Source organism: Notolepis coatsorum (assembly GCF_963971535.1).
Source record: "Notolepis coatsorum genome assembly, chromosome: 4".
Taxonomy (NCBI): Eukaryota; Metazoa; Chordata; class Actinopteri; order Aulopiformes; family Paralepididae; genus Notolepis; species Notolepis coatsorum.
In genome coordinates, this window is record NC_140168.1 from 185,452,813 (window position 1) to 185,459,872 (window position 7,060).

Sequence of the window (7,060 nt, forward strand, 5' to 3'; positions counted from 1 at the left end):
GCTAGGTAGCTTTGGTAGTGCAATACACTGTTACTGTTGCTAATACTAAAGTGGCCTTTCCTTTTGGCAATAAGTGTGGGTGTGTGCGGCATGAGTGTGTGCCCGCTCATGTTAAAGTGTCAAAGTGGCTGCTAGTGTGTGAGCGTGCACATCGTGCGTGTCGTGTGTGTGCTCATGTGTGCTTATGTGTGGATAGTTCAGTGTTCTGTGGTACTCAATGTTCATTGTTCAAGACTCTGATGGCCTGCATGGGGGAAGAAGCTGAGCCTAAGCCTCTCTGTCCTATAGTAGCTGGGGTTCGCAAGCGTCTGCCTGACCTCAGCAGCTGAAACAGGCTGTTATTGGGGTGGTGGGGGTCTTTCATTATTCTGCAGGCTCTGGATTTGCACCTCTTGTTGTATAGAACCTGCAGGGGAGGTAGTGCAATACCCGTGGTACGCTCGGCTGAGCGCACCACTCTCTGTAGGGCCTTCTTGTCCTGTGCCGTGCTGTTTCCATACCAGGCAGTGATGTTTCCAGTCAAGATGCTCTCTACAGCTCCTGAGTAGAAGGACTGGAGTATCTTCCCTGATACTCTGAACTTCCTTAACTGTCTCAGGTGGTAGAGGCGCTGTTTCGCCTTCTTTACTACTGTGTCTATGTGTGTTGACCATGTCAGATCCTCTGAGATGTGGACCCCCAGGTACTTAAAGCTGCTCACCCTGTCCACAGTAGCCCCGTTAATCATCAGTGGTGTGTGTGTCTCCTGCTGTCCTCTCCTATAATCCATGATCAGCTCCTTGGTTTTTACCAATGTTCAGGAGCAGGCTGTTGTCCTGGCACCAGCGTTCCAGTACCTCAACCTCCTCCCGGTAGGCCTTCTCGTCGTTGTCCGAGATCAGCCCCACCACCACCGTGTCGTCTGCGAACTTCACTATGGAGTTGGAGCTGAACTTGGCCACACAATCGTGTGTGTAGAGTGAGTACAGCAGGGGGCTCAGAACACAGCCCTGGGGGGACCCGATGCTCAGGGTGATGGTGTTGGAGGTCTGACCCCCCACCCTGACCGCCTGGGGTCTTTCACTAAGAAAGTCCAGTACCCAGGCGCTCAGGGCGGAGCTCAGACCCAGCTCGATCAGCTTGTCCACCAGTCTGGTGGGGACTATGGTGTTGAACGCTGAGCTGTATGAACAACAGTCTCACATAGCCCCCCTTCTGACGGTCAAGGTGAGAGAGGGTGCTGTGCAGTACCTGGGAGACCGCGTCGTCAGTGGACCTGTTTGTCCTGTATGCAAATTGCATAGGGTCCATATCACTGGGGAGGGAGGCACAAATGTGGTCCTTGACCAGCCTCTCGAAACATTTCATGACCACAGAGGTGAGTGCCACCGGTCTGTAGTAATAACTGTGAATTGAACTTGCATTGCTGCACTATAGTCCATCCGTTGCAAGTCAACGCCCCCCCCCCCCTCTCCATCTATTAACTCAACTGGACTGTCACTGTAATATTTATGTACAGTTGTACAGTGTCCCCCACCCACCCCTCCTACCCAACCCCCCCACCCACCCAACCACCTCCAATGTACAGTCAGATTGGTTATTTTTGGTTGAGGTTGAAAAAGCTATGTTGATTCAATATTTAATTACAGATACCATTTCAACATTTGAAAAACTGTCGTTGAATCAATTTAGTAGATTCCCCCTCCCCTCCTCCCCCTCCCCTCCCCTTCGAGAGGGTATAGTCCTAAGCAACTTGCGAGACCTAGAAGATCTCACGGGACTTGAGGTATTCAAACGTAACTTTGGCGCGATGGATGGTGTCTTCACTGACTGGCTTGACAAATAGTCTGAGCCAAACTCCTTGGTAAGTCATTGACAATATAATGTATTATGCCATTCACATACCATAATCTTGCTGTCATCGTTTGACTACATGCTACTTTGTGAATTATTACCGTGGTGGCAACTAGTAGGCTAGAACGAAGCTTGTTAGCATTATTAGCTAACATGCTAGATGGTATACTTAACTGGTAAGTGAGTTCTTATGGGAATAGTATGATTCCGTTCAGATACCATCACCGGGCTGTTATCGTTTGACTAAATGTTATCTCTGTGCCGTGGCAAATAGTTTGGAGCTTGTTTGAGCAAATAGTGATGCATATTATTACAGCTACTAACGTTAGCTAGCTAGCATGCTAGCTAACGTTAGTCTGCCATTTTGTTTCGTGATTAAAATGTACGTTTTTAATAGTTACATAAGCATTGTTGTAACTAGTGTTAACAAATACTTTATTATAGTTCAATTGTGTTAAACTTGGGACACAGCCATGGCTCTATTTTATTTCGTTTTGTATGTGAGGCATTTTAGCTTGCAGTTGTTGTGTTGCATTGTGGGTCTTCAGCACAAAGTAATCCCTTGCTGAGGGTAAGATGGTTTTCTGTCTGCTCAGACTCAGAATACTTAATTAACATGATCTGTGCTTCATAAAAAACATATTATTTATCTGGTTTTGGTTATTTTGCACAGTAAATACTTATTCAGGCCTACCTGCAATTCAGAATTTAATCCAGCAGGGCGGCAGTGATGTTCATTCTGCCTTTTGTTATATATAAAAAATGGGGCTTTGAAAGACTGACATATTTGAACTTCTAGCTCCTGCTACTCTAAACATATATATATATAATATACACAGTCTTGATAAATTGCATACAAGGTTTTTTGAATATTTTGATCGTCTTCTTTTTAGAATTCGCTGGCAATCATCGCCGCTATCAAGGTGAGTTAACTAACACATTCTCAAATCATGTTTTGTTTTTACCACCAGACATGCGCTAGGTATATGGAGCTAGGTACACTTGCTACTGTAGGTTATATGGTGCTCATTGATAACTACTTTGATGGTGCTTATTTTTTCCTTATTTTGTTAATTATGTTGCTCTTTCTCTAGGAATGCCAATGTATAACTCCAGCCCCTATTACCACACTGCCATTGATTCAGCTCAGTAAGTATTATCTTTCAATTCAATATTGTCTGTCTCTCTCACCCCACTTCAAACTTCACACCTTTATCTGTGTTTTCATCTCTGTCTTTCTGTCTCTCTCACCTCGACCCCCTCCACTTCACACAACACCTACATTGCCAAAGCCTTTGTCATTTGATGACACAGCAGTGCTATGTCTGTCTCTCCCTCTATCTCCGTCTCCCTCTCTCACTGGCATAACATTTTTATTGTCGTATTCAATATTTCAGAGATTCTTCGCCAGAGGAACTTGAAGCCATTCCTGAATTACCACCAGAGACCAGCAGTTGCACGCAGGCAGAGACTGCCTGTAGCGTGAGTTGAATTTTATACACAAGTTCACTGGTGTTTATTCTTATATAAAACGTCTCTAAAGACGTATGTTTACCTTTGCATTGATTGGCGGATTTTTGACTGAAGACATTGGATCTTTCCTGCTCTCCCATCCAAGTCCCAGGTTGTAATGACGTAATCATGACACTTAGTTGATTTTGAGTAGACAATTACTCGTTGCATCTGGGCTCATAGTCATAGCCATATAGGAATGACCGCTACACCGTCGCGCCAATAGCGGCCGAGGGAGGGAGAGTTAAGCGATTTCTTTGTCATTCAGACAGATTCTCCTATCTGCACCTATCTGACACGTATAGCCACTGATGGTGGAGAAGTGCTGTCCAATTAGCCATTTTGGGGAAATTCAGGCATAAAATAATATTCTGTTGTGTGTCACTGTCAAACAATCCAATATTTCAGAGATTCTTCGCCAGTTGCGGGAAGTATGTCACCACCTGAAGACGCAGACCACCACCTGAAGCCCATGTAGAATTGTGAGTTGAATTTTATACATGATAGATCAGTGGTTCTCAAACTTTTTACACCAAGTACCACCTGAGAATGTAGCTGGCTCTCCAAGTACCACCATATGACCGGTGTTAAAATACAGTCTATTCAGCTATGCACAGTTCACGCAGGAGGCAAATGTATTCCTAATACCATTATTTATTGTTAACTTTTGTCAGACACAGCCACAATGTACAAAGGGATAGCACTAGAACTAGCAAACGCTTCCACACAACTCATACAATGCAAGGGGCATTGAGAACATAATAACTAACATTCTCACATAGCAAGTGAGAAAATTAAGAACAACTGTATTTCAGCAAATGTACTTAATCTCTATCTCTCTCTCTCTCTCTCTCTCTCTCTCTCTCTCTCTCACACAGCAAGCAATTGTCCATCATTCTCTCTCTCTCTCTCTCTCACACACACACACACACGCACACGCACGCACACACACACACACACACACACACACACACAATTATTTTGTTACAAAAACTTAAAGGGGTTATGCACTGCTATTCCTAGCACTATTTGGGCAACTTTACACACTTCCTGTGAGTCTATGTAACACATCTGTAATTTTTATTCCAAAAATAATCATTGTTTTATATTTCTAATCTTGTACTCAAAACCAGCATTTTTCAGCCTCATGAAAGCAGGCTATTATTGGCTTGGCTCCACCCATTCTGGCAGAATGCTTTGAGTGACAGCCACCCACCAAATAGCTCCGCCCATCTCCCCGTCAGAGATTAGGTTTCAGGTTACATACAAATATGGTATGTCATAAATATAGAGATGTAGCAGTACTGTCTATCTATATATATATAAAATGTTACCATGAATTGAAATTGGGGGACCCTGATGTAAACAAGACGAAAGTCTTTCTCTGGTCTCCATCATAGCAGTACTGAGCAGTACTGTAGCAATACAAATATGGTATGTCATAAATATAGAGATGTAGCAGTACTGTCTATCTATATATATGTTACCACTATTTGTAAAAGCCACAACCACGTTACCATATTTGTAATAATGTAAATCATTGTGTCGTTGTACATATTGTGTATACACCGTTAGAAGCTAACATAGCTTAGCTTGGTAGCTATTGTGCTAACAACATATCCCGACGTCCGGCTCGCTGGCCGGCATGCACGCCCGACACAAAATGGTTATCTCCTCTCTGTACACCCCCGTCCCCACGGGTACCCTGCCGGGGAGCCCATGGACGCGACAACGGCGGCAGCCGTAGGGTGCTCGAGCCCGCCGTAACGCTAGTGGTACACAATAGCTATGAGCTAACTAACGCTACGGCCGCCGCTGTTGTCGCGTCCACAAGCTCCCCGGCAGGACACCCGCGAGAACGGGGGCACACAAGGAGGAGAGAACCACCCCAAATCGAGCACTCATGCCGGCCGACAAGCCGGACACCGCGGTTGTTGTTAGCACAATAGTAGCCCACTGTGATGCACCGAGTGGGCCACCATTGATCAACATGCAGCGATGTGTAGCTTGCATGATGCGTGTGCAGTGCTTTGCCACACAGGTCTGAGAAGAGGACCTGCACATGATAGCAACCGGGAGCGTCGCGGAGCATTCAGCCTGCTGGCTACCTAGATCCACTTCAACCAGCCGAGCGTCGGGAGCTCCAGCAGCTTGTCGATGTGCTAATAGCCTGGAGCCAGCTACCGTTAGCTTGCAGAGGCTATTAGCACACCGACAAGCTGTGTAGCCAGCAGGCTGAATGCTCCGCGACGCTGGTTGAAGTGGATATAGGTAGCCAGCAGGCTGAATGCTCAACGACGCTCCCGGTTGCTAACGCCGGCCCCGGCTGGTGCTAAGTAGCTAGCGATCGCTCCCGAGTCCCGAGAGCTAACGCCGGTCTGTCTGTTGAAGACCGAGGGAACCGCATCAGGCTTCAGCTGATTAGTGATCTTCTGGACAAACCTTCCACCCTGCAGGTAGCAAGAATGGAGGCGGGCATTACTAAAACCACAGAGCCAATCACATCACCGTGCGCTATAAACAGCGCCCTGTGACGTGCACCAGGTCGTCAAATCAACATGACCTGATTTACTAGAGGCAAAGAGGGGATGGGCTGTAGCTGAGGAATTCGCCAATATAGTATTTAGGCCCAAAAACACATTGATACGAACTCCTATTACTATAATACAATGCTAGAGACTGAAAAATGACATTTATAATGCATAGCACCTTTAATTTCCTGCATTCTGGTGCAGGACTTTTTGAAATTTTACCCTTTAAATGCCAGTTTGTGTGATGGCATCACAAATTATTGTTAAAATAAACACACAAAGTAAAATATGTTCAATAGGATAGGAGCCCCGCATTTAGTGATCTAGGAGGCAAGTATTTTGTAATAAGATCAGATAGATAGAGCAATCACAAAATAAAGAAATGAGGCTCATCGTGCTCGCAAGCCACTGTCTAAAGTCTAATTGTGTTCTCAGAGGGATGACACTGGTGATCTACACCTCTACCAGAGGCCAGCAGCCAGAGGGGGACCCTGCTGACCACAAGGCCATCTGAATCATCCTATGCTGAATTGACATGGATGGTATCTCCCTTAAGCTGATGTGAGTATAACTTCCATGTACAAACACAAACACACCCACTCTATCTATATCTCTATTCTAGGACATGTCATCATCATCAAACCTTTATTTAATTCTTGGGAGAACAGTAGGGTTGTAAAAAAAAGTGTAAACATCTTCAAATCATTATTAACACATCCACGCTGTAAAGGGTTATTGCCCGCCATGCTTTGACCGCCAGATCTCGCGAGTAGGGTCGAGCTGCAGACTCGGAGCCTCGGTCCAGATTGGAACTTCCGCCCTGCCACAGGACTATTACTCCTGTGACAGGGCAATGCGCTGATTGGCGGAAAGTACGGAAGTATCTCGAAGTACGTCTGACGTATCTTGAATTACGTCTGATGTTTCTCTACGTTAGCGAACATTAAACGTTGTATTCATAAAATAATATAAATTCAGCAGCATGGGGAGGGCCGGGGGGAGGGGAGGTACAGGTAGTAGAAGACATAGTTATAGTACAGTGGAGAAGTAAAAATAGAATAAAAAGGCAGTGGAAACAATATACAATATTATTAACTCTAATAATAACACCCCTCGCGGGCTCATTATAATACGAGAGCCGTGGGTCTGCATCGTATAGAGCGGATCCCCCGGCCGTATTCAAG

General features: G+C 45.3%; 1 long non-coding RNA gene across 1 annotated transcript; it reads left to right on the forward strand.

Moving 5' to 3' along the window:
* Positions 1 to 1,779: 1,779 nt before the first annotated feature.
* On the forward strand, positions 1,780 to 6,375 carry LOC311226331. The gene is made up of 6 exons (XR_014619545.1): positions 1,780 to 1,843; positions 2,727 to 2,756; positions 2,928 to 2,982; positions 3,231 to 3,315; positions 3,754 to 3,827; positions 6,312 to 6,375. It is a non-coding gene; the product is annotated as an uncharacterized lncRNA (long non-coding RNA).
* The last annotated feature ends 685 nt before the right edge of the window (positions 6,376 to 7,060 follow it).